The sequence below is a fragment of the Bos grunniens genome, chromosome 11, assembly GCF_055505025.1.
Source record: "Bos grunniens cultivar Pamir isolate PY7600 chromosome 11, Bosgru_T2T1.0, whole genome shotgun sequence".
Classification (NCBI taxonomy): domain Eukaryota; kingdom Metazoa; phylum Chordata; class Mammalia; order Artiodactyla; family Bovidae; genus Bos; species Bos grunniens.
In genome coordinates this window covers 72,467,524-72,494,489 of record NC_141175.1, presented here as the reverse complement: position 1 = coordinate 72,494,489, position 26,966 = coordinate 72,467,524, and the positions used below count along the sequence as shown (strand labels likewise).

At 37.2% G+C, this 26,966-nt stretch overlaps 1 long non-coding RNA gene across 6 annotated transcripts in view; it reads left to right on the top strand.

Moving 5' to 3' along the window:
* The first annotated feature begins 2,908 nt into the window (after window positions 1-2,908).
* Window positions 2,909-26,966, top strand: part of LOC147363325 (uncharacterized) — a 376,602-nt gene continuing 352,544 nt past the window's right edge. Inside the window, exons 1-2 of one of the 6 annotated variants that reach the window (XR_015136968.1) lie at window positions 2,909-3,154; window positions 9,912-10,032. This is a non-coding gene — a long non-coding RNA (uncharacterized LOC147363325). The remainder of the gene's footprint in view (window positions 3,155-9,911; window positions 10,033-26,966) is intronic. The other 5 variants (XR_015136970.1, XR_015136966.1, XR_015136969.1 and 2 more) reach the window with 5 other exon arrangements.

The window sequence follows — 26,966 nt, the reverse complement described above, 5'->3', positions numbered from 1 at the left end:
AGGATAATCAGTTGGATGAACTACCTTGGGCTGCAGATAAGAAATGATATTTTAATTGTCACAATAGTTTATATCAAAAGTTTACATTAAATCAAACTGATCAAATTGTTGTTAAAAGTAGACATAATTGGACTTTGCCCAACAGTGTTTCTGTAATTCTGGGCCAATTTTATAACTCTTTAGTCATTTGTTTTAGATCCCAAGCAGATATTGTGTATGTGTATGTGTGCTAAGTCATGTCTGACTCTTTGAGACTCCATGGACTGTAGCCCACCAGGCTCCTCAGACCATGGGATTCTCCAGGCAGGAATATTGGAGTGGATTGCCATTTCCTCCTCCAGGGGATCTTCCCAACTTAGGGGTCAAACCCATGTGTCCTGCATCTCCTACATTGGCAGGCAGATTCTTTACCACTGAGCCACCAGGGAAGCTCCAAGCAGATATTACTACATTTTTATTCATTATTTTGAAAGTTATGAAAAACTAAAATATTAATTCCAAGAATATGAATTTTTTAAATTGTGAAACAACTATGCATATTCAAATTTGATGTTTCTTTATTTTGAAAACTTCTGTAACTTGTTTTTTTAACCTAAAATGGACCCGTTTTGAATGGATCCAAATGGATCCATTTGAATACTGCTCCCAACTAAAAATCTGCACTAGCCATCTGCCTCTACAAGGATTAAGTCACTAGCCACTGCAGTGACTGACCCCTTCAATACACCCTGAAAGGAGTTCAGGTGATCAGGAAAGAGGCATTTTGTGTTCTGGGAAAAACTGACAGAATAGGCCTTCAAGATAGTTTGATATTTTCAGGAGAAGATTTTATGAGCCTAAATTCTTAACATTTCTCATATCTAGGAAAGCACTAAAATCATTTAATGGAGACATCTGCTCCTCGTGAGTCACAGCAAGCCTCTGCTAAAATGTTTGCTTGACTGCATGTGCCCCCTTAACGAAAATCATATATAATACTGAGCTTCCCCCCTGCATCTTCAGAGCTGTTTCTTAAAGTTATCTGAGATACTATCTCCCAGCTATACTCCTTTACTTTGCCCCAGATAAAACTTAACTCACAACTCTCATGCTGCACTTTTTTTTTTTTTCAAGTCGACAGGGCCCAGAGGGAAACATGAGAAACCATCAAAGAAAGTCAAAAAATGTTTCATGAGGAAGGAAATATTTTAGCTGGGATTTAAGTAAATAGAAATTTCCTAGGCAAAGAAATATTAATAGTAGTTCAGATAGAGGAAACAGCATGACCAAAATTATATTTTGGAAGAAAATGTGTTGTTTAGATCAGCGGTTCCCAATATTTTGGCACCAGGGACCAGTTTCATGGAAAACAACTTTTTCACAGACCCTGGGGTGGGGGTGGGGGGTGGGGGAGCATGGTTCAGGCAGTAATGTGGGTGATGGCAAGTGGCAGATGAAACTTTTCTCACTTGCCTACCACTCACTCCTGCTTTGCAGCCCAGTTCCTCCCAGGCTATGGACTGGGAGCAGTCTGCAGCCCAAGGATTGGGGACCCTTCATTTAGATAACATTAAATATTTCATTTATGGGGAGAAAATAAAGATGGGCTGTGGGGAAAAATAGGGAAGAAGATGAGGCCGGCCAGCAGATACCTAGAAAGGCAAGAGACGTCTGGAGTCCTGCACTACATAAGCACAGGCAGACGTGGTGGATGGAGAATGTGGATGAACATGCCAGAAGGTTAAAAAGCAGCAGCAGCTGCGTGAAGTCTGTAAGGTGAACTAGGTTCTGAAACACAGCTCTGGGCCATCAAATGCTTCTTGTTTACTATTAAAGTAGAAACCAAGCCCAGGTTGTTAAAATACAGTTTCCTGCGCATGTTTACTTGGAAAGATGATACAACTATGGAAATTCACCACATTTATTAAGTTTTTATTGTGTCCAAGGTATAATATTATACAAAATTGTTATGATAAAGTATTCACCCACAAGAAGCTTATAATCTAGCAGGAAAAATAATCATGCACTTCAATTATACAAAGCTGTAGCAGGCTCATATCTCAGCAGGGAAGGGAAGTGAACCAACTGAGGGCCTGGTCGGTACAAGGCAGTGGGCCAAATGTTTGGCATGGAATTTCCACAGCAAGTGAAGTGATTATTGTCCTATTTAGAAATGAAAAACATGCTTTAAAAGGCTATAAAACTTCCCAGAACTCACGGTTACTAAGTATCAGAGCCAAATGAGCTGAAATCTACTTGATACCAAAACCTGTCTTTCTCCCATAATGTGAGCTGCCTCAAATCAAGTAGAATGTAAATATTTGCAATAAGAAGAAGAAATCTAATTTTTCTTATATTTTTTCTTGTTTAGTTTGCTGAATGTTGTGAGGATGTTTCTGGAAGGAAGAGAACTCCAGGTTCAGAGAGCTGTGTAAAGAAAGGGTAACTGGCTGCCTGCACAAACCCTCAGCTGGTGGCATTTATCTTGATCAGCACTGTGGTCCTCGGTCATCAGACCTGACTCAAGAAAACTGATCCACTCTCAGCACACTCAAGAGACATCTATGTAAAGGCCAAAATGCCAAGTTTAAAACTTAAGGTTGACTATTAATCAGATGAGATGTTCACTTCTGATGTAGATACATTCTTTTCTCACCAAAAAAATTATAGGGAAATCAAGCAGAAAGCTTTTTGTTAACAAAAGCTAGGAGATGGATGACTTAAATGGCTAATTAAATACAAAAATAAGTTGTATTCATTTATTAGAGAATTATTGAACAAGTTGATGTGAAGTATTATATTTAAACACCGTGCTAGATCTTGAAGAACAGCATGGCATCAAAAGATGAAAACTCAAAGTCACTGACCTCTGATCTCTGACCCTCTTGGTCAGCTGGGAGAGAGGGCCAAGAAACAGATGGCTTTATTATTTAAGTATTAAAGGTTGCAAAGGCAGGTATTCATGCATTCGATACGAATGGAGAGACCTTTAGTCAAGATGAGGGTCAGGTGAGGCAAGTTACAGACGCAACCTAGAATAAGCAACACCTGAGTGAAATCATAAATAATGAGAGAAGTTCCCTGAAAGAGACAGAAAGTGGATAGAGGAGGAAGTTTCAGAATTAACTGCTCAGGCGAAGACCAGAAGCAAAAAGCAGCTTGGAATTTGCAAACTGTAAGTAGTTAAGTTTTTGAAGCACAGTCTAAGTCCTGGGTGCAGTGAGATGAGGCTGGGGCATAACACAAAGAACATAGTGCCCTCATGTTCATATTGTGGGTTATTTGTGGAAGAAAAGTAGAATTGAGTGTGTTTATATAAGCTGTCCATTTTGCCAGTTTTTGCCTTGGGTTCTTTGTCATGGTGTGATATATATGAGCATTGGTCATTCAGATTTTATATTTCTTTAGTTAATTTTTTAATGTTTATTTCTTACAATGTTTCTATTTCAACTAAGTTTTTATATTTGTTGATAAAACACTAATAGTCTTTTTTTATCCATTAGAGTTACGATGTACATAATGTTGATAGTTCTGACTTTTTTTTTTTTTTTGGCTTGTTGCTCTGAAATTTCATTATATTATGTCTAGATGTGGGTGGTTTTCAAATTTATTCCTCTTTGTTGGATATATTGAATATAAATCTTGGTTTTAAAAACAGTTCCGGGAACTTTATCAGTTGTTACCTTTTTTCATTCTAAAACTCAGGTGTCTGGTAAATACCTTTCATGCATCCTCCGTGTTTCGTTCTTCTTCTTCTTCTTTTTTTTTTTTCTGTCTTGTTTTTCTGTGCTGACTTCTGGATAGGTTTACTTTTCCAGTTTTCTAACACTTTTTCTTCTATCTCTTATATAAGATGTTCATTGAGTTTTAATTTCAATTATAATTTTTACTACTACATGTTGGCTCCTTTTCACAAGTGTTTTGGCAGTATCGTATATTCATTCTTATTTTCAGGCCCCTATCTTATTTCTTGAAGCATATTAACCCTTTTAACTTTAAATTCTGTGATAATCTAACATCTGTGCCTTTAAGTTTGGCTTATTATGGCTGTGGTTTCTGCTGGTTTTGTTCATGTCATTTCATTATGAGTTTTGTGGTTATTGACTGTAGTAGATTCCTGGCAAATTTATTGGTTGGGATCTTTTGACATGTTTTAAAAGTTGGTATTCAACAATGTATTTTTACTGCTTTTGTTAAGTACTTCAGAGTATTACCTTCGTAGATCAGCTTGAACTAAATTCTAGGGTTAAAAGTTTTTGCCGCCTATCATTATGAAGACCAGCTGTGGTATGCATTTTTCAGAGGAGGTTTCTTTGTTCTCAGTCTAGTGCCAAGATTTGAGATGGGTGTTTTCCATTCTTCCCCCATGAGAAGGGTGATAGATTTATTTCTGGCCATCATTACACTGATGGATGTTCTCAGGTACCAGTTAACTGTAGGGGTTTTCTGTGAGACTTTCCATTTTAGTAGATTCCTAAACTCTTTTCCCTGCCACTTTACCGCCTCCACTTATAGAACATAAAAGCTAAAAATCAACAGGAGTTGGCAAAGACTCTAAAGCAAAAGCCAGCTTCAGTGCTCTGTTTACCTATTTGGGTCCTGTTTTTACTAAGATTTTGGACTTAGGAGAGTCTTTTTATTCTTTTAGACGAACAAATGCACTTTAAAAGATGCTTTAATGTACTGTATCCAAGACATTTAAGTTCTCAGTGGGAGCATTGTCAGAATGCCTAACCCAGTATATTGTCATCAGTGGAATCCCATGCCTTTTTAACTACGGCATCTGATGGGATTTTTTTATTTGAGTTGGCACTGTCAGAGTTCCCATTTTCTTAAATGCATCAACATACAATTAAAATGTTGTTCATTAGAAAGAGTTTAACAGCTACCTCCTCCTCCTTTCCTGTAGTTGATGAATATTGTGACATCAGCTGAGACTAGAAATAAGAGAAGGTAGCACTCTTCTGATAAGAGGTAGAGAAGCTGGCTTCTACTGAAAGTAGGGAAGAAATAAACTCTGGCATGGAATAATTGCTCATTGAGTACTCATATCAAAAGCATTGAAATAAGCTAAAAATATTAACCTTCAGGTATTTTAATATTACTTTTCTCCTAGATAAAGAAGTTCCTGGTGGTTGGCTTTAAGGAATAATCAAAAAACCTAAGTCAGCCCTTTTCTGGGGACCTGTCATCCATTTAGACACTGTGCATGTAATATGACTTAGGAATGAGGGAGCAGAAGGCAGAAAGGTGGAGACTTCTTACATGGATGAACCAGAATGCCACAATCTCCTACTGGAAAATTAAAGTCATTGGCCATTTGACCCTGTGGGATACCATGGAAACAATTCAAAGCATATTATTGCTGACATATAGGTCCGGCAAAACTAACAGGAAACACAAACAAAAAAAGAACTGTACCTCTTTAGAATTACAGACTAAATATGTATGAAATATCCACCATCTTAGCTTTACCACCTTCTCAAATCTAATTCAGGGGATATTTGAAAAATATAGATTTGACAAGTGAAACCTAAATCACCTGTGTAGTTTCCTGGTAGCTGAATATATTTTTGTGGTTAACTAGAGAGATGGCAAAGAGAAAATCAGCTATTTAAGTACCCTGTGGGTAGCAGGCTCAAGAAAACGAGGAAACAAAATACATGGTCATTTTCATCTTGTTCCCTGGTGCAACTAGAAGGGAACGGTGTTATTTCTTGAGTTCAATGTAAATGCTGGATTTCGAGATTGCCAGATTGTGTACCAGTGTTTCAGAGTATTAAAAGTTTTTCTTCAATGTTCTCAAAGACATTAAAGAAAATAACTTCAGGATGCTCAAAATCTGTGTTTCAGATGGGTAAGCTGGGGGTAAAGAAAGAGATACAGTGTGTTTGGGGAATTAAAATTATAATCATCACAGAATTTTTTAATATTATTACATGAAACTTCTAAATGTATTCTATTTTTTCTTGAAACAGCAAATATTTGGATCAGTTACATAGTTAATAGTTAATAAAATGAAATGTCATTGAATTACAGTTCCCCGTAGAACATATTTGCAGACAGCAATCACAGGAAATAATAGTCACCTATTATAAGGTGATTTCATCTCTAAGAAAATCCAGTTACATGAATGGCATTGTAGTAGTCTATACTTTCTTTGATTGGAAGATTTTAAACTTAGTTTTTACTAACATGCTAAAGACTAATTATAGAAAGTATTATGCTCAAATTAAACACTGGATCTACTTTCAGAAGAAAACTTTTTTTACCTGGTTTCTTTGCTCACACAAAGATTAAAAAAATCTAGTTAATCAGTGCATAGCTTTTATGGTTGACAAATAACACTTTGAAGTGAAATTACAAGAGATCAGAAGAACTAGAAGTCTAGAAACCTGGTTTTTAGTTGTAGCTCTGGAAGTAACTAGAGCAGTCTTTCAATTTTCAAAGCTACTCTGTACCTTAGCTTCTTGATCTATGAACTGAGAAGGCTGCATCAAAGGTCTATTCTAGTTTAAACTTAATAAAGATTAAGAAGTTAACCAGAATGATTCAGTTGCAGAAGACAGAAATACAACTAAATGTAGTTACAACTGTAAAGAGAACGAATTTACTGGTTATCTTGGTGAGAGGTAGACCAGTTCCAGGAGTGGGTGGGTCTAAGGACTTGAGGACATCGACCGTCAAATTTCCTGTGTCCTACTTCTGCCTTATAAATGTTTTCTTTGCTGCATTTTAAGACCAATTATTTACATGAAGTAATTACAAATTTCCTGATTTATTTATGCTCCATTTAACAATGCCAGACAAGGAAAACATCTTTCTAATAGTTCTAACAAGATCCCATTACTGACGCTGGCTTGTCTGACCTGAGTCACGTGTCCAGTCCTATACTGTGGTTGAGGGAATAGACTTCTCCAATTCCTCAGGCATGGGCTATATTTCTATTCCTAAATTGAGGGGAGGAAATGCCCTTCCTCCCCAAACCATATGAACAGTGTTATGTGGCTCCCACAAAAGAGAATTGAGGTTCTCCTACCCGAAATGGAAAAGAGAAAAAGGTATACCAAGAAAACAAAACTGACATATCCTCAGCACAGATCTTTTTGATGAAAAAATCAGTCATATTCATTTCTTCATATTTTCTTGACATTAAAATTTAATTTACTGTGTTTCTATAGCTTAAAAGGAATTATCTTAACAGGTATAGAAATTTTTTAAATCAGCACTTTAAACTTTCAATCTATAATTTAGTCAAAGATAATTATCAGCCTAAATTAAAAGAAATTTATCCATCAAATGCCATGTGGAAATTTAACTGAATCTTGTGTTTTAAAAAAAAAAAAATGCTATAAAATCACATTTGGAATAAGGAGAACTTTTAATATGGGCTCTATGTTAGGGATTTTAGTGATTTTGTTTTGATAATAGTATTATATATTTATATGGGAACATACCCTATTCTTAGAATATCCATGCTGAAGCATTTTGTGGGCAGATGGGTAGAATCTGTAATACTTGAGATAGTTCATCAAAATAAACACACACAACACACATGAGTGTGCATATGTATGTGTGTCTGTGTCTATATCTGTCAAATGAAGAGGTATAAACCAAAGCAAAAAAAAAAATCCTAACTGCTATTGCATTTTTCTAAGCAACAACTTGGAACTGATTGTATAATATTTTTCAATTTCCATAGTAAATAATATACTTTGGGGACACTGTTATGAATCGCATCACTCCAGTCCATATCTTTTTCTGTTCCTCCCTTCTTTCATATTCCCCCATCCAGAGGAAAATAAATGGTGATCAAAGATTACTTCTCATATGTAAAGATCCTTTGTTGTCAGTTCTTACCCATTTCTTAGCCATGCCAGTTACTGCTAATAAGTAGCTGGTTATTTGTAGCTTCTGTTTCTCTTTTCTGGACCCAATGAATGTTGATAGTTTCTCACCCCTACAATCAGTGCAATTTGGAAAGATACTCCTTGCCCATCTGTAACAGTAATGTTTATAATTTTTGAGCATTTACTACATGACAACATAATGTTAGATGACACAATGTTTTTAAAAACCCTATTATTTAGTTTGAGCAGATGGTGAATGACCGCCAGGGGTGCTGCAGTCCATGAGGCTGCAAAGAATCGGACATGACTTAGTGACTGAACTACTCAGACAAAACTTGGCCCAATCCCTACTTGAGTCAAACCGCAACCACGTATCTTTTGCCTGAGTTACTACTCTAGACTCCATCTCTGACTTTGTTCCTATGTAAAGGATCTTCTCCAAGGCAGCTGGCCAGTCATTCCCTAGGTCAGAGACAGGAATTTTTGTCTGTAGTTGCCCAATCCTCAGCATGGATCAATGCTTGCCATACCAGTGGTGCTAAATAATTATCAAGTGAGTGAATAAATACCATTTATCTTCTCAAAACATCTTAATGGCTTACCTTTGCCATTAAAATAGTATGCAAATCAAACCTTAATTCACAAGGCCTTCCCCTACCTACCTCCACGTTAGCCTTTTTCCCCCAACTTTGCCAGGTTTACTGCTGCCTTCAGGTTTGTTTGTGATTCCCTCTGCTTGGAATCTTCTACCTCCAAATCTTCTTTTTTTAGTTTGTTTATTTTTATTTGGAAAATAATTGCTTTACAATATTGTGTTGGAATCCAAATCTTTATCTCTCTTTTCATGCACATCTCAAGTCAAATGCCACTTCTTTAGGTTTTCTTGATGGCCACCCAATCTTACCTAATTCCTCTAGCCAGACACTGTTGATCACATCACTTCCATTTATTTTATTCATAGCCCTGAATAATAAATATTATTTATATTATTTTTTCCCACTTATTAGTTTATTTTCTGTCATTCACTGCTAGAATGCAGCCTCCACATGTCTAAGGACTTTACTAGATAAAGATTTAACACAATTTCTAGCTCTTAGGGCAGTTCCTGTTACATAGTAGGTCTGCAATGGATGCACTTTTTTTTTTTTAATAAATGAAGAAATCAGGAAAATAAGGCTTAAAGAAATTAATATTGAACCCAAATATTGAAGTTCATTCCTGTATTGTGAACTTCTAAATATGAGTATATTCATTTTATATGTTCCAATATAAATATTCATTCTTATGTTCCAACCAATGTAAAAGTTAAGCATATTTTTCTCTGAGTATTTTCTTTGAATCTCTTCATTGGATATACTCAACCCTCTGTTGTAGATTTAGGTAGAGCAATTGTGAAGAAAAATATTCTTTGCTTTTTATATCTAACTACCACTTTTTAAGAATTTTCTCTGATCTTTCAGGCTGATTGGCTACATGATTTTCTGCTTTTTCTTGGGAACAATGAGAAACCAGAAATAGGAATTAGGAAAATTCGTTCTAGAGTTTTAATTGTAATGGATAATTCTTAGCAAAACTATTCTTAGAAATAGACTAAGCAGGTCCCTGCTTCCCTGGTGCTTCAGTGGTAAAGAATCCGCCTGCCAATGCAGGAGACCCAGGGTTCCATCCCTGGGTTGGAAAGAGCTTCTGCAGGAGGAAATGGCAACCCACTCCAGTATTCTGGTCTGGGAAACTCCATGGACAGAGGAGCCTGGCGAGCTATAAGACATGGGGTCACAAGAGAGTTAGACATGACTTAGTGATTAAACAACAAAGCAGATCCCTCCACACTCCCAATGTCAGGTTACATGTGTTGGAGTCACTTTTTCTTGCTGTTAATTCAGATATGAAATTACATCAGTGTACCTTTACATAAAAAGCAGTACAGTTTTTCTCATACAAAGTAAAATATGTTTATCTGATAAATTATATAACTTTAGAAATCCTGACGTTTGTAACATTTAAAGTGCTTTCACCTACCTTATATTAATTTGAAAAGAGTCCAGGGAGCTAGGTATGTCTTGAAACATTCCTCTTTAACAGATGGGAACACTGAGGCAGCAGATGGGAAGGAGCACATCTACACAACAACGGGCAGCAAGGTAGAAAATTCACAGCTGGGAATTAAGTCTTTTGGTTTTCTCTCCAGGACTGTTCAAGTGAGGTAAGGTAACAGATACTGGTATCAATAAGTAAATGTTACTAGAAAAATGTCACACCAAATGAAAATATTTTTTTAAAGTAAAAGAATAAAAAGAATCAGACTTTTAAAACATTTATAGCATCAATATTTTGAATGGGATACAGAGAAATGAATTGTCATTGTCTTTAAGCACCTAAAATGAACAATTAAAATGACCATATTAGGAATTTGGAAAAAAAAAAAAAGCCATTAAGGCAGAATGCTTATCAGACTAACTGCTACTGCTGCTGCTAAGTCGCTTCAGTCGTGTCCGACTCTGTGCGACCCCATAGGCGGCAGCCCACCAGGCTCCCCCATCCCTGGGATTCTCCAGGCAAGAACACTGGAGTGGGTTGCCATTTCCTTCTCCAATGCATGAAAGTGAAAAGTGGAAGTAAAGTCACTCAGTGGTGTCGGACTCTTAGTGACCCCATGGACTGCAGCCCACCAGCCTCCTCCATCCATGGGATTTTCCAGGCAAGAGTATTGGAGTGGGCTGCCTTTGCCTTCTCCCTATCAGACTAGAGGTTTATATTAAATCCCATTTTCAACAGGAAAACTGTACTTTTTTGAACATCAGCTAAAATACCTTTATTTCTTGCTTTGCTGAAATCATAATTTAGACATATGTCATAATTGAATTTGAATAGAAGCAAACTTTACTCAGTTTAACTTCTAAAAATGATTTATATGGATGAAACTTGTGAGTTTAGCTAGCTAATTATCTAAACAATGTTTCCTTTATAATGTTAAATGTTCCAATGAAGATAACAGGTGAATTTATTATAAGTTGGAGTCCCATTAGGAAACAAGTGGCACACTCAAATTAAAATTATTCAAAAGGAGTTTATTTTCAAGGGTAGGAGGAGGTTGTAGGATGACTTCTTCTGACCTCCTTTTTGAGTTCCTTGTTGGTTAATCCAAACCTGAAGCAAGATCAGCCTCTGAGGGCAATGGGCAGGAGAGAGAAGGGCGGAAATAGATCTGGAGGTGCAAGTTGGAAGTATCTGCCAGAGTGATACGAGACATGAAGATGATACTGATGAGACAGCTAGCACTTATTGTTTGATATCTATCCATTTTTGCATTTAGCATTCATTGACTCATTTAATTCTCTCAAATAGCCTATGAAGTTAGTAGTTTGTCCATGTCACATGTGAAGAAACTGAACTTCTCACTTTCTGGTGAATTTCTTCAAGGTGTGTTCATGATTATCTTCCTCCTCAGGGCCAGAGTCCATGAGAAAAAAGATGTCAAACTCTGGCAGGGAGAATGGGCCACAGACTCTTGTTTTGATTATTTCCCTTGGAAAAATAAAAAAAGCAATACTGATATATTTATGCTTATGTATTCAGCTTTTGTGAATGAAAAGTGAAAGCGACTTCACTTTTGCTTTTCACTTTCATGCATTGGAGAAGGAAATGGCAACCCACTCCAGTGTTTTTGCCTGGAGAATCCCAGGGATGGGGGAGCCTGGTGGGCTGCTGTCTATGGGGTCGCACAGAGTTGGACACGACTGAAGCGACTTAGCAGCAGTAGCAGCATTCATTTTTTATTATTTTTTCATTATTCATTTTTTATTAAAAATACATAATACAGATTTTTTTTTCTAGTTAACTGGATAAAATAAGAATCTTCTGATAGAAAAACTTGCCAGTGTTGTCTCAGTGCACATAATTAAGAAGGTAAACCAATAAGGATGAGTCTCCCAGTACACTTAATTTTCTAATCAGCCTCAGAAAGAAGTAAATTCAGGAGACAGAACTGTTTGTTGTTCAGTGGCACAGTCATGTCCAACTCTGTGACCCTATGGACTGTAGCACACCAGGCTTCCCTGTCCTTCACTGTGTCCCAGAGTTCGCTCAAACTGATGTTCATTGACTCGATGATGCCATTCAACTGTTTCATCCTCTGCTACCCCCTTCTCCTCCTGTCCTCAGTCTTTCCCAGAATCAGGGTCTTCTCCAGTGAGTTGACTCTTGGCATCAGGTGGCCAAAGTATTGGAGCTTCAGCATCAGTCCTTCCAATGAATATTCAGAATATTTTCCTTTAGGATTGACTCGTTTGATCTCCTTCCTGTTCAAGGGACTCTCAAGAGTTTTCTCCAGCACCACAGTTCAAAAGCATCAATTCTTTAGCACTCAGCCTTCTTTATGGTCCAACTCTCACATCCATACATGACTACTGGAAAATCCATAGCTTTGACTATATGGACTTTTGTTGGCAAAGTGATGTCTCTGTTTCTTAATATGTTGTCTAGGTTGGTCATAGCTTTTCTTCCAAGGAGCAAACATCTTTTAATTTCCTGGGTACAGTCACCATCTGCAGTCTATTTTAGAGCAAGAAAATAAAGTCTGTCACTGTTTCCATTTTTGTCCCCCCATCTATTTGTTGTGAAGTAATGGGACTGGATGCCATTACCTTTGTTTTCAGAATGTTGAATTTTAAGTCAGCCTTTAGTCTCTCCTCTTTCACCTTCATCACAAGGCTCTTTAGTTCCTCTTCTCTTTCTGCCATTAAAATGGTATCATCTGCATATCTGAGGTTATTGATAGTTCTCCTGGCAATCTTGATTCCAGCTTATGTTTCATCCAGCCCAGTATTCCACATGATGTACTCGGTATAGAAATTAAATAAGCCGGGTGACAGTACTGCTGTCACACACAGGTGACAGAAAGCAGCCTTGATGTACTGCTTTCCCAATTTGGAACCAGTTGTTCCATGTCCAGTTCTGTTTCTTCTTGAATTGCATACAGTTTTCTCAACAGGCAGGTAAGGTGGTCTGGTATTCCCATCTCTTGAAGTTTCCACAGTTTGTTGTGATCCACACAGTCAAAGGCTTTAGTGTAGTCAATGAAGCAGAAGTAGATATTTTTCTGGAATTCCCTTGCTTTATCTATGATCCAACAGATGTTGGCAGTTTGATATCTGGTTCCTCTGCCTTTTCTAAATACAGCTTGTAATTCTGGAAGTTCTCAGTTCACATACTTTTGAAGCCTAGGTTGAAAGATTTTGAGCATTACCTTGTTAGCATGTGAGACGAATGCAAATGTGCAGTAGTTTGAGCATTCTTTGGCATTGCCTTTCTTTGGGATTGGAATGAAAACTGACTTTTTCCATTCCTGTGGCCACTGCTGAGTTTTCCAATTTCCTGGCTTATTGAGTGCAACACTTTAACAGCGTCATCTTTTAGGATTTGAAATAGCTCAGCGGGAATTCCATCACCTCCATTAGCCTTGTTCATAGTGATGCTTCTTAAGGTCTACTTGACGTCACACTTTAGGATGTCTGGCTCTAGGTGAGTGATCACTTCATCGTGGATAAAACTGTTAGATGCATGTTTTTACTGTCTTCTTTGCTTTCACTATTGAGCAAACAGGCTTTCTCTGGTTTGTAAACGACTGGTGTAAACTTGTGTGAACATTTTCTAACTGAAAGTTGAAATATGAGCTTCAGTTTGAAACTCATTTGGAAAATTAGGAAACATCCAGATGAGATAGCACAGAAACATTTGTGAGGCACTCTCCCAGGACCATGAGTTAATAAATCCTCAAAATGGATCTTGTACCAGGGTATGCTCTCAAAGTCTACTGGATCTTGTACCTAGGTGTGCTCACAAAGTCTGTGTCCCTTCCTCTTTGCCTTGACCTTTGACCTCTTGACCTTTCTTCTGTATTTACACAAGGGGAATAAAGTACAACAAACATATTGGTAGTTTGCATAGATTGGTATGTAAATTGTTAGTGGGCTTTTTTTTTTTTTTTTTTGGTATCCCACCATATTCTACTAAGATACATAAAATTGGTGCCAAAAATAGTCCCATAGGGCACAAAACTGAACGATTGAGAAAGAGGAGAGGTAAGACAAAAATATGGAGACAGCAATAAATCACTTCTCAGGCTTTATTATAAGTCTCTTTAGATTTTCCATGAGTTACTCATAATATGTGTAGAAGTATTACATTTGACCAGAAAATATGGCCAATGTAGACAGACCCAAGTCCCTCAAGCTGACTATCAAAGACTGTGAAGATTCATGACTCAATCACATCAACCTTTGCTGTACCCAGGCCAGTCAAACTCTTGCCTCTGTTTGACTTTACATCCCCTCTATAAAACAGGCATAGAAGTCATAAAAAAACAGGATGTTTTAGGAGGTTGATGAAATAATTTGTAAAAGGTACTTTTAAATCCCCATAGATCCTTTATACTAATTCATTTTGGGGATTTTTCCATGGTATATTTTACCAGTTTAAAATTTACAGGCCATATCACCACATAAATATTTGTTCTAGCTTAGTGCTTAATAGGTGGAATGGTGTTTCTTGCATGCTATTCTACTGATAGAACATTTTAGCTGTACTCCTTGGAGAAATACAGACCATGAAAGAATTGATTGCTTTGCTCGATGTATGCTTCAGGGATCTGCACCAATGTATGGACCTCTTATATATTACCAGATAACACAGCAAACTCTCCCTCCTCTTAAAAAAATTCAGACACTATGAACAAATAGAATATATATATGATGTTCAAATCTTGTTTCCCCCACTTCTCAGGTTTAAAGGACCTGCTATTAACTCTGCTCTGAATTCTTTAAAAGCATAATGTTGACCATGTTGTCCTAAACTCTCCCTACAGGATGTGTTGGCATCTTCTATAGTATATACTCAGTCTTCCATGTATCCCAGCGAATCTGCTCAGATTAAAATCAAATCAAAACAACTCACTGAGTGGTAAACAGATGGCTGATATTCGGCTTTCCTTGCTGGCTACAGTGGTGGCCCATGAAGCATTACCTGCTGGATGGGCTTTCTTCCTGGCATTGTTTTCCTTCACATTTCAGCTTCTGAGCCTGTGATTATGGATCAGAGCTTGAAAAAAGTCTGTGGTTTGCTCAGAAAAAGATTGCATGAAGTGCATCAGTGCTTTGCCGGCTGAAAACATCTGTTAGGAGACACAAATTTAGCTTCTCATTGTTGGCTTCCTGTGTACCAGACAGAGTTTATTATTTAACTGATGACTGGGAGAAACGGGCTCCTGCAACAATCTGGCCACAAACTGAAGATGGATTTTTACATTTGTTATTTAAATTACCTTGAGAGGAAAGGATTTGGGAATGAAGTGTTGACCTTAACCTTGTTGGCCAAGAAATCAGCTCCAAGAGTATTATCAAAAGTGAATATATTCATACATGTATATTTATATGTGTGTATATATTATATATGCTTAAATTGTAAGCTTTAGGAAGCCACTTTGCTTTCTTAAGAAAAGGAAAAGATTTTAAAATATGAGGTAACTTGAATTTAGCTAAGATGAAAGACAGAATTGCTTTTTAGGAATTTTATGAGAGATTGTACTGAAATAAAATTTAAATTGCAGCTAAATAGTACCCCAGCACACCAGAATGGACATCAGTGGATGTCATCCCACATAGTATATCAGCTACTAAGGGAGCATTCCTAAAGACTTGTTTCCTTACTGAAATATTTGAAGAAGCAGGAATGGAGAATAAATTCTCATCATCCTCTATACAACTGCAATATATACAAAGGTCCTTGAATTTATTACTTTATTACATTCAATAGAAGTTGTACTTCCAACTTTGTGATCCTATGTCTACAGATTGTTTACTGTTTTCTGCTCTTCCAGTCAGCTGAGTTGGTTTGGTGAGATGGTTCTCAAATATGACTGCTCATTAGATCACCTGGGGAGGACTTTTAGTATATACTTGTTCCTGGGTCCCAATCTAGACAAAATGAGTCAATTTCTTAGATTATAAGAAACCTAAATGAGTGCCTGTCAATTATAAACTTAGGTGACTTATTCTGACTTCTTCAACTGAACCATGAAATGAATAGACAAACGCTCTCTTAAGTCCCATCAAAGGGTGCAAAGCCGTTGCTATCATTTCTTAAACATTCAGATTGAAGTCAGGACCTTGACATCTCAGTATCTCATTTAATCTTGACCACAACTTTTCAAGGACTGCATTATCTATTTTAGAGATGGTGGCAGAGGGTCAGTGACCTTAAGAACATTTCCCTAGGACATAACATTTAACACATGGTAGAACAAAAATTTAAATCCAGATGGATTTAAAAGGAATTACAGTCAAATTCTTAGCTTTTTCATCAGTGGTTTTCATTCCTTGATTCAACCTCCGTTTTTATAACAAATATTTTGACCTCTTTATACTATCTATATCTCAGAAAAGTAAAACCCCATAATTATAATGAAATAAAAGATGAAAGTAAACTAAAAACAATAAACACTGCCTTATTTCTTTGATGTCTAAAAGCATATATGATCACATTAGAAGATGTAATAAAGTAGTCAGCTGCTCGTACCTACAATTAACTTTAGAATCACCGAATGCCACAGCTTCACCTGAACTTTGACACAGATGCATTGTGTAGGCAACTTGTGTACTCGTGAGCAACTTGTAGTCAAGGACACAAGTTTTTCCAAGGGTATAACTTTTGATCTGCTTAATGAACAAAACAGCCTAAATTTCCTCTTGATTAATAATGTAGTTGCAATACCGGAAAAATCAGTGTATAAATACCTCATAGCTCAGGTGATAAAGAATCTACCTGCAGTGCGGGAGATCTGGGTTCAATCCCTGGGTTGGGAACATCCCCTGGAGAAGGGACAGGCTACCCACTTCAGTATTCTAGCCTGGAGAAATCCATGGACTATATAGTCCATGGGGTCAGAAAGAGTTGGACACAACTGAGTGACTTTCACTTACTTAGTGAAAGGTCTTTTCTGTCTGTGTAAAATGGAGTTGGATTGGAACTCTGATCATTATAAACAGATTTTTCACTTCTTTGGCTGTTTGGAAATTCAAAAGCCATACAGAATGCTTTATTGTTCATCATGTGGGACTCTCTGAGGAATTTCAGAAAGATAAAAATCTCTAGTTCTTGCCCACCCATCTGAGCTACCAGGGAAGTCCAATACCAAATATACCAAATTCCAAATATAAGATTGGTAGAACTCTCCAACCTTCTTTCTCCCAAAATCTTGTAATATCTGAAAACTCCTCCAGTTCACCAAAAGCACTACTAGGGTGGGGGTAGGGGGTAGCAGGGCCATTGTTGAGACTTACTTCAATGCGCCAAATTGGCTGAAGAGCACCTAAAGCTAATCTTATATATGCTGCGTGAATCTTGTGTTTTTCTCTTTGGGGCATACAGTACATTGGTTAACTGAGTAACTAACTAGAAACCCAGGTCTACTATTACCATGCTTAGCCAAGGAACATCTTCGCTGAAGCCTTCTTTATTTACAGTATGTTTCTTATGGAAATTAATGACACAGAGGCAAAAGGGGAGGCAATGGAAAAAAATGTACTGATCTCATTCTATTACTTTCATGATGGGAACAAAGTGACACATTAAGATGCTGTAGAAAAGAAAATCTATTTCTCTATCTAAGATGTTCTTGTGACACTTCAAAAATTTATAATAGGAATCTGTCATCTACTATACACTGGCCCACAATGAAGCTAAGAATAGCTTTTGCTCCAGGCATTCTTTCTCTTTAAGCCACAACACAGAGACTGATAGGCATTTTCCTTCAATCACTTAGATTTTAGTCAGAATTTGTTTCCTAAACCTTAGCCACCAACTTGGTCTGGTTTAAATAAAAACTCTGAAAACTGAACCAGCTGACATTCATCCTTGTCATCTTTTTTTCACTATTATGCACCATTTACTTTTTATTATGACCAGATATATTTAATATTTAGATATTTACTTTTCATTCTCAAGATTTTTAGCATACTTATGATTTAGGATTTGTCAAGGAAGCATTCTTTTTTTATATTAGAGTTTTATATTATTTTACAATATTATAGTTTCAGGTGTACAGCAAAGTGATTCAGTTTATATATATATATGTATACACACACACTGTACACACACACACACACATGTGTGTATATAAATACACATACACACATATGGACTTCCCAAGTGGCTCAGTGGTAAAGAATCTGCCTGTCAATGCAGGAGCCACAGGAGACCTGAGTTTGATCCCTCGATAGGGAAGATCCCCTGGAGGAGGAATGCCAACCCATTCCAATATTCTTGCTGGGATAATCCCATGGACAGAGGAGCCTGGCAGGCTATAGTCCATGAAATCTCAAAGAGTCAGACATGACTGAGCATGCATACACATACAGATCAGATCAGATCAGTCGCTTAGTCGTGTCCAACTCTTTGCAACCCCATGAATCGCAGCATGCCAGGCCTCCCTGTCCATCACCAACTCCTGGAGTTCACTCAGACTCGCGTCCATCGAGTCAGTGACGCCATCCAGACATCTCATCCTCTGTCGTCCCCTTCTCCTCTTGCCCCCAATCCCTCACAGCATCAGAGTCTTCTACAATGAGTCAACTTTTCACATGAGGTGGCCAAAGTACTGGAGTTTCAGCTTTAGCATCATTCCTTCCAAAGAAATCCCAGGGCTGATCTCCTTCAGAATGGACTGGTTGGATCTCCTTGCAGTCCAAGGGACTCTCAAGAGTGTTCTCCAACACCACAGTTCAAAAGCATCAATTCTTCGGCGCTCAGCCTTCTTCACAGTCCAACTCTCACATCCATACATGATCACAGGAAAAACCATAGCCTTGACTAGACGAACCTTTGTTGGCAAAGTAATGTCTCTGCTTTTGAATATGCTGTCTAGGTTGGTCATAACTTTCCTTCCAAGGACTAAGCGTCTTTTAATTTCATGGCTGCAGCCACCATCTGCAGTGATTTTGGAGCCCAGAAAAATAAAGTCTGACACTATTTCCACTGTTTCCCCATCTATTTCCCATGAAGTGGTGGGACCAGATTGCATGATCTTCATTTTCTGAATGTTGAGCTTTAAGCCAACTTTTCCACTCTCCACTTTCACTCTCATCAAGAGGCTTTTGAGTTCCTCTTCACTTTCTGCCATAAGGGTGGTGTCATCTGCATACTTGAGGTTATTGATATTTCTCCTGGCAATCTTGATTCCAGCTTGTGTTTCTTCCAGTCCAGCGTTTCTCATGATGTACTCTGCATAGAAGTTAAATAAGCAGGGTGACAATATACAGCCTTGACTACTCCTTTGCCTATTTGGAGCCAGTCTGTTGTTCCATGTCCAGTTCTAACTGTTGCTTCCTGACCTCCATACAAATTTCTCAAGAGGCAGATCAGGTGGTCTGGTATTCCCATCTCTTTCAGAATTTTCCACAGTTTATTGTGATCCACACAGTCAAAGGCTTTGACATAGTCAATAAAGCAGAAATAGATGTTTTTCTGGAACTCTCTTGCTTTTTCAATGATCCAGCAAATGTTGGCAATTTGATCTCTGGTTCCTCTGCCTCTTCTAAAACCAGCTTGAACATCAGGAAGTTCACGGTTCACATATTGCTGAAGCCTGGCTTGGAGAATTTTGAGCATTACTTTACTAGCGTGTGAGATGAGTGCAATTGTGTGGTAGTTTGAGCATTCTTCGGCATTGCCTTTCTTTGGGATTCGAATGAAAACTGACCTTTTCCAGTCCTGTGGCCACTGCTGAGTTTTCCAAATTAGCTGGCATATTGAGTGCAGCACTTTCACAGCATCATCTTTCAGGATTTGAAATAGCTCAACTGGAATGCCATCACCTCCACTAGCTTTGTTCGTACTGATGCTTTCTAAGGCCCACTTGACTTCACATTCCAGGATGTCTGGCTCTAGGTCAGTGATCACACCATCGTGATTATCTGGGTTGTGAAGATCTTTTTTGTGCAGTTCTTCTGTGTATTCTTGCCATCCTTTCTTAATATCTTCTGCTTCTGTTAGGTCCATACCATTTCTGTCTTTATCGAGCCCATCTATGTATGAAATGTTCCTTTGGTATCTCTGATTTTCTTGAAGAGATCCCTAGTCTTTCCCATTCTGTTGTTTTCCTCTATTTCTTTGCACTGATTGCTCAAGAAGGCTTTCTTATCTCTTCTTGCTATTCTTTGGAACTCTGCATTCAGATATTTATATCTTTCCTTTTCTCCTTTGCTTATTGCTTCTCTTCTTTTCACAGCTATTTGTAAGGCCTCCCCAGACAGCCATTTTGGTTTTTTGCATTTCTTTTCCATGGGGATGGTCTTGATCCCTGTCTCCTGTACAGTGTCACAAACCTCATTCCATAGTTCATCAGGCACTCTATCTATCAGATCTAGGCCCTTAAATCTATTTCTCACTTCCACTGTATAATCATAAGGGATTTGATTTAGGTCATACCTGAATGGTCTAGTGGTTTTCCCTACTTTCTTCAATTTCAGTCTGAATTTGGCAATAAGGAGTTCATGGTCTGAGCCACAGTCAGCTCCTGGTCTTGTTTTTGCTGACTGTATAGAGCTTCTCCATCTTTGGCTGCAAAGAATATAATCAATCTGATTTCGGTGTTGACCATCTGGTGATGTCCATGTATAGAGTCTTCTCTTGTGTTGTTGGAAGAGGGTGTTTGCTATGACCAGTGCATTTTCTTGGCAAAACTCTATTAGTCTTTGCCCTGCTTCATTCCGTATTCCAAGGCTAAATTTGCCTGTTACTCCAGGTGTTTCTTGACTTCCTACTTTTGCATTCCAATCCCCTATAATGAAAAAGACATCTTTTTGGGATGTTAGTTCTAAAAGGTCTTGTAGGTCTTCATAGAACCATTCAACTGCAGCTTCTTCAGCATTACTGGTTGGGGCATAGACTTGGATTACTGTGATATTGAATGGTTTGCCTTGAAAACGAACAGAGATCATTCTGTCGTTTTTGAGATTGCATCCAAGTACTGCATTTCAGACTCTTTTTTTTGACCCTGATGGCTACTCCATTTCTTCTGAGGGATTCCTGTCTGCAGTAGTAGACATAATGGTCATCTGAGTTAAATTCACCCATTCCAGTCCATTTCAGTTCGCTGATTCCTAGAATGTCGACATTCACTCTTGCCATCTCTTGTTTGACCACTTCCAATTTGCCTTGATTCATGGACCTGACATTCCAGGTTCCTATGCAATAGCAACATTGCATACATGTACACTTACATATATATACATTACATGTATATACACTTACATGTATATACATTATGCAACAGGAACATTGCCTACATGTACACTTACACATATATACATTCTTTTTCAGATTCTTTTCCTGTATAGGTTATTATAGAGTATTGAATATAGTTCCTTGTACTATACAATAGGTTCTTAATTGAATATCTATTTTATATATAGTAGTGTGTATCTGTAAATCTCAATCTCTTAATTTATCCCTCTCTGCTACCTTTCCTCTTTGGTAACTCGAAGTTTATTTTCTATGAGTCTATTTATATTTTGTAAATAAGTTCATTAATTTCACTTTGCTTCCACACCTAGGTAACATATATTTGTCTCTGACTTCACTTAGTATGACAACCTCTAGGTCCATCCATGTTGCTACAAATGGCATTATTTCATTCTTTTTTATGGCTGATTAATAGTCCATTGTATATATGCCCACTCCAGTGTTCTTTCCTGGAGAATCCCAGGGATAGCAGAGCCTGGTGGGCTGCCATTTATGGGGTTGCACAAAGTTGGACACAACTGAAGCGACTTAGCAGCAGCAGCAGCAGCAGCAGTATATATGTAACACATCTTCTTTATCTGTTCATCTGCTGATGGACACTTAGATTGCTTCTATGTCTTGACTATTATAAATAGTGCTCCAATGAACATTGGAGTACATGGATTCTTTCAACTGATGGTTTCTTCCAAATATGTGCCCAGGAGTGGGATTATAGGATCATATAGTAGCTCTATTTTAAGACTACTTAAGAAACTCCATACTGTTCTTCATAGTGGTTGTACCAGTTTACATTCCCACTAACAGTGTAGGAGGGTTCCCTTTCACCACTCAAGTGGATACTTGAAATTCCCAGAAAAGGAACAGTCAAGTTATATTCTTTTACATTGTTCATGGCTGTGTGTTGGTTTGATCTTGCTTTGGGTATTCCAACTACCTATTTGAGTGAGGAAAGGCACTATCAACATTATTAACTTTCAGGAGAAAATCAAAGATAACACTTAGAAAGTCCACATGCCTTTAAAACAAGTCAACAATAGACTTAAAATTACTTCCTAATTGATTAAAGTGCTTGATGTGGATTAAGTATTTAAAGAATAGGATAGGAGAAAACTTTCTCCACCCAGGGAAAATGTTAAAATAAATGTTTTCTATTCAAACATCATCTCTCTTCATACCAATGACAGGTAATTTTCAAAGGTGGAAAATTATTCTCTTTTTTCCAATCTAATATTCCTTTGAAAAATAGTTTTTGGTTTGGAAAATGGATATTTTCCTCCAGTAGAAATAAAACTTGCCAATTGATGCAAGTAGTTTAACTCAGGTTGGGTTGAATGTGGAAAAAGTTTACATTTGCAGTGATAAAGGCTTGATTTTTCTCTCTTAAGTTTTAGTTTTCTCTCATAGCTTTTTATTTGCAATTGAGAAAAAAGTTGGATTGAGAACAAAATAAGAAATTAATACCTCACTCGTTTATTCAAACATGAATTGTATTCTGTGCTGTGTCAAATATATTCAAATTTTCTTTTTCTCATAATTCTCTAAAAAATACCAAATAAGAAAGATTAATAAACTAAAGTGATATTAAACTCTTAGCAGCTAGCAGCTAACTCCCTCATGTATAAGTGAACAAGAGACAGACTTCTCAGTGATAATAATGGAAATGAGTTGAGAAGGCTAAAACAAATGAGTTATTTTAGAATTAAGCCTTTACCCACTGTAGGGTTTTTTAATATATCAGATCCTTGGGTATGCCTCCCTTTAAGAGACAGCTCTCCCTTGAGTGTGGGCTGGAGTTAGTGATGCTTCTAATGAACAGAATAAAGCAAAATTTGTGACATGTGGATATGGCAGCAAAAAAAAAAAAAAAAAAACAGTAACATAGTGGCTTCTATCTTGTACTGTTTTATCTTGGGTCACTTTCTAGGGAAAGTCAGCTGCCTTATTATGAGAACATTCAAGCAGCCATATGCAGAAGCCCATATAGTCAGAAACAGAGGCCTCTTGTCAACAGTCATATGGGTGAGGCCGTCTTGGGAGCAGATCCTTTGGTTTCAGTCAAACCTTCAGATGATTCCTATTTCAGTAGGGACCCTGACTCAGAACTCCTGGACTAGGCCCCTCCTGAATTCCTGACTCATGGAAACAATTAAACAGTAAATATTTGTTGTGTAAACCATTAATTTTAGAGTAACTTGCACATGGCAGTAGATAACTAAAACATCAATAATATGTCTTTGATACTCATTTATATTTAGAGCATACTCCATTTTGTCACATTCCAAATCCAAGAATACACTAGCTTTTTAACATATCAACTAAAACATGTGGAGAAGTAAGGCTACTACTAGATTTAGTTTTCACAGATCTGGAATGATTTTTCAGTTTATGTAGTACTCTTAGCATGCATTCTTTGAGGTTTATTAATAGACTTTGGTAACTGGTTTATAGACATGGGCCTTCCTTGGTGGCTCAGCTGGTAAAGAATCCACCTGAAATGTGGCAGACCTGGGTTCAATACCAGGGTTGGGAAGATTCCCTAGAGAAGGTACGGCTACCCACTCCAGTATTCTGGCCTGGAGAATTCCATGGACTGTATAGCCCGTGGGGTTGCAAAGAGTTGGACACACTGAGTGACTTTCACTTTTAGTTTATAGAAATAACTCTTTTTTCTTATGATCTAATAAAAATTGAAATGGTAATGCTGTAAGTGGTAGTGGTAGTAAACTCCATGGATAAGTGTAGGACTGGCTATTTGGGTTCAAGTTCTGGCTTCACTACTTTCTAGCTGTGTTACTTAGAGCGAATCACTGCTGTCTCTGTCCCTAGATTCTTCGTGTGTGAAACAGGCATAACAATAGTACCTTCTTCTTAAGAGTTTCCAGATGTTTAAGCTGGTTGGTTTAACATCTCAAAATCAGTGTAATTTACTGCATTGATGAATGAAGGAGACAATCACAATTCATTTTAATACACATGGAAAAAGCATTTGATAAATGCCACATCAATTCCACAGTTTTTAAAAACCTCAAACTCAGAATAGAAGAGAAGCAAACATCTTTCAGTTGTAAGAAGTTATCTATAAAACATTTAAAAATCTTATATTTAATCCTGAAATGCAAATTTTCCCTTTTGAATTTAGAAAATTAAAATATTTAGCTTCTTACTTTGTGTATCTAGAAGAATGAAATTAAATTTCATATTGCTTGGTTCTGAAACAACTTGTCCTCAATTCACTTATGAACACTGTTAATTTATCTCAGAGTGTTTATTTCTTTACCTGTGTGATAGCACCAAAGGAAAAAGAAACACACAGTAATGAAAACACAGGGTGATGAAACAGTGACTCTTCAACAACTGTTCAGAAGTGGTGTACATTGCCTCTCATATTTTATTGGCCAGAGTAAGAACCAAGCATGTAATCATTGGGACAAAGAAGTATAATCACCCCAGAAGTAGAGGCAGAAAATATTGAGGATAATTATAAAATCCATTGCCCAGATTTGTATATCATGTCCTTTGTAAACAGGCAGAGAATATTACCTAAATGTTAATCCCTTAATGCTAAAATTACACAGGAATAGGGGCCTTGTAAGTGAATGTGGTGACTTAAATGAGATTCTATTGGGTCTTTATCTTGTCACTGTCTTGCAGAATTTCATCTGTTAATCAAGAACTTTTCTTTGATATTTTAACTCTTGGTATCCAAGATTTCTCAATCTGGGAAAGTATGTGTGCCTATGGGATAAACTACACTAAAATAATACTATATATTCATAAAGGATATGAAAAATACACACATATATCAATAAAGGTGTTGCTGTAACAGCTATAAACAACTGACTCCTGATGTACTCTTTTCATCTAAAAAAAAAAAAAAGAAATATATATTTGTATAATCCTTTACAGTTTACTGGGATACTTTCATATTATTTCACTTTAAAAAGCAATGGAATAGAGTTAGACATTTTAATTTCCTGTTACTCAATTATATTTCCCAATAGACAGAAAAAAAAAAATGAAAATAGGGGCAATCTTGTACTCATTTCCCCATTCTCAGAGTCTAACACAATGTCTGACATGAGGAGGGCTCATTTATTGAGTGAAATGGTATTCAATTACTTGTTCAAGATGATGGTGCTAACAATTTTGGGAGCAAGGATTGAATACAGGCCTTCTGGACCCAACAGCAATGTTTGCTCCTCCACACCCCTGCTAACCCAATAATACTTGCCTATATGAGGGCAGAGAAACTAGAAAAGCAGAGAATAATTAATTAGTTTGTATTTTCTTGGAAACTGACCAACATTTCCACTTTCAGCATGCTGGCAGGTAAACAGATAAGAAGATAAAGCATGGGTCAGTAGGAATGCAACTGCTGAGAAGTCCCTGCCCATAAAATACCATCAATGTGCCCATCTGTTTCATATAGAGATGCACGTTTTTCAAAATTAACATATTTACACCAATTTAAGTGAAGACAATATGTTCAGAAAGGTATTAGGAAGTGCTGCGGAAGGCTGGTGAGCAGCCTGAGGTCTGAGAGCATCAGTCACTAGCATTTCCTTGCGTTCGAAGAACCATGAAGCTGGTAGTTGTTGGTTGCCTGTTTGCTAAGTCATGTCTGATTCTTTTGCAACCCCATGAACTGCAGCCCACCAGGCTCCTCTGTCCAAGAGATTTCCCAGGCAAAAGCACTGGAGTGGGCAGCCATTTCCTCCCCTAGGGGATCTTCCCAACCCAGAGATTGAATTCGCATTTCCTGCCACTGTCAGTTGCTTTTTATTGTAAGTAAATGGATATTAGAATTGGCATGATGTCCCCAAGTCAGGCTGATATTCTACTTTCAGAAAAGTATAATCGTCACTAAGCAGAATAAAACATTTTCTCAATGGCCCTCTGTACAATGTTTCAAATTTCCTGATTTCAATTTCTTCATCCTTATTTTCTGCATTATCTTCCATGTCACCCTGTCATTCAATAACTATTTTTCCCATCTGAATATGGACATCTAGGCAGTCTGGGTGATAGAATCACAAATAGTGTATCTGTCTTTACCTTTCTGAAATTAACAATAGGTAATATAGGAGACCATACAAAGGAATTTCATACCATGAACAAACCAGAAATCATTAAATTAGCGCCTGTTTTGGATCAGCCTGTTGTGGGAAGCACAGGGAATTGAATCCGTAATCTTTGCTGGAAAATTACTACAGAAAAATAAAATGGTAGATATATGAAAAAATTGAACTCAAAGCAAAATTAAATAAAAATACTTGATACTGTAGAATACACAATCTTATTGCTTATGTAATCAATATTATATATTAAGGGTGTATTGAATAGTCTTTGTATTGTAAAATTGTGAGCTTATAACTAATTCATACAAATTTTAAATACTGTATTTTAGTAGAGAGATAACTATGAACTGTAATAAATAGAAAATTCCATAATGAAAAATTTGAGATATCCCTTGATATGAAGAATTAGTACCATCTTGAGGGAATACAAAGTGAAAGAATGATCTAGTATTCATCAGGTAAATTCCAAAGCAGATTAAAATTTTAATTCTATCTTAGAAGGAAAAAAAGGGATAACATTTGGAGGAAAATTAAGAAATCCGTAAGATAGGACTCATGTTAAAGAACAAGGGGCAGAAAACAATGTGTTGGCCCATGCCACTTCAAAGTGTTCTTGAGAAAGAATTGAAATGAAAGCTTTTCATCCAAGACTAGAGATCACCACTGTAAAAATTGGGTGTAAGGCAAATCCTGACGAGCAATACACAAGAAGGCTACACAGGGCAACTCCTTTTAGATTCTCCAGTGTTCTTCCTCTTCAACT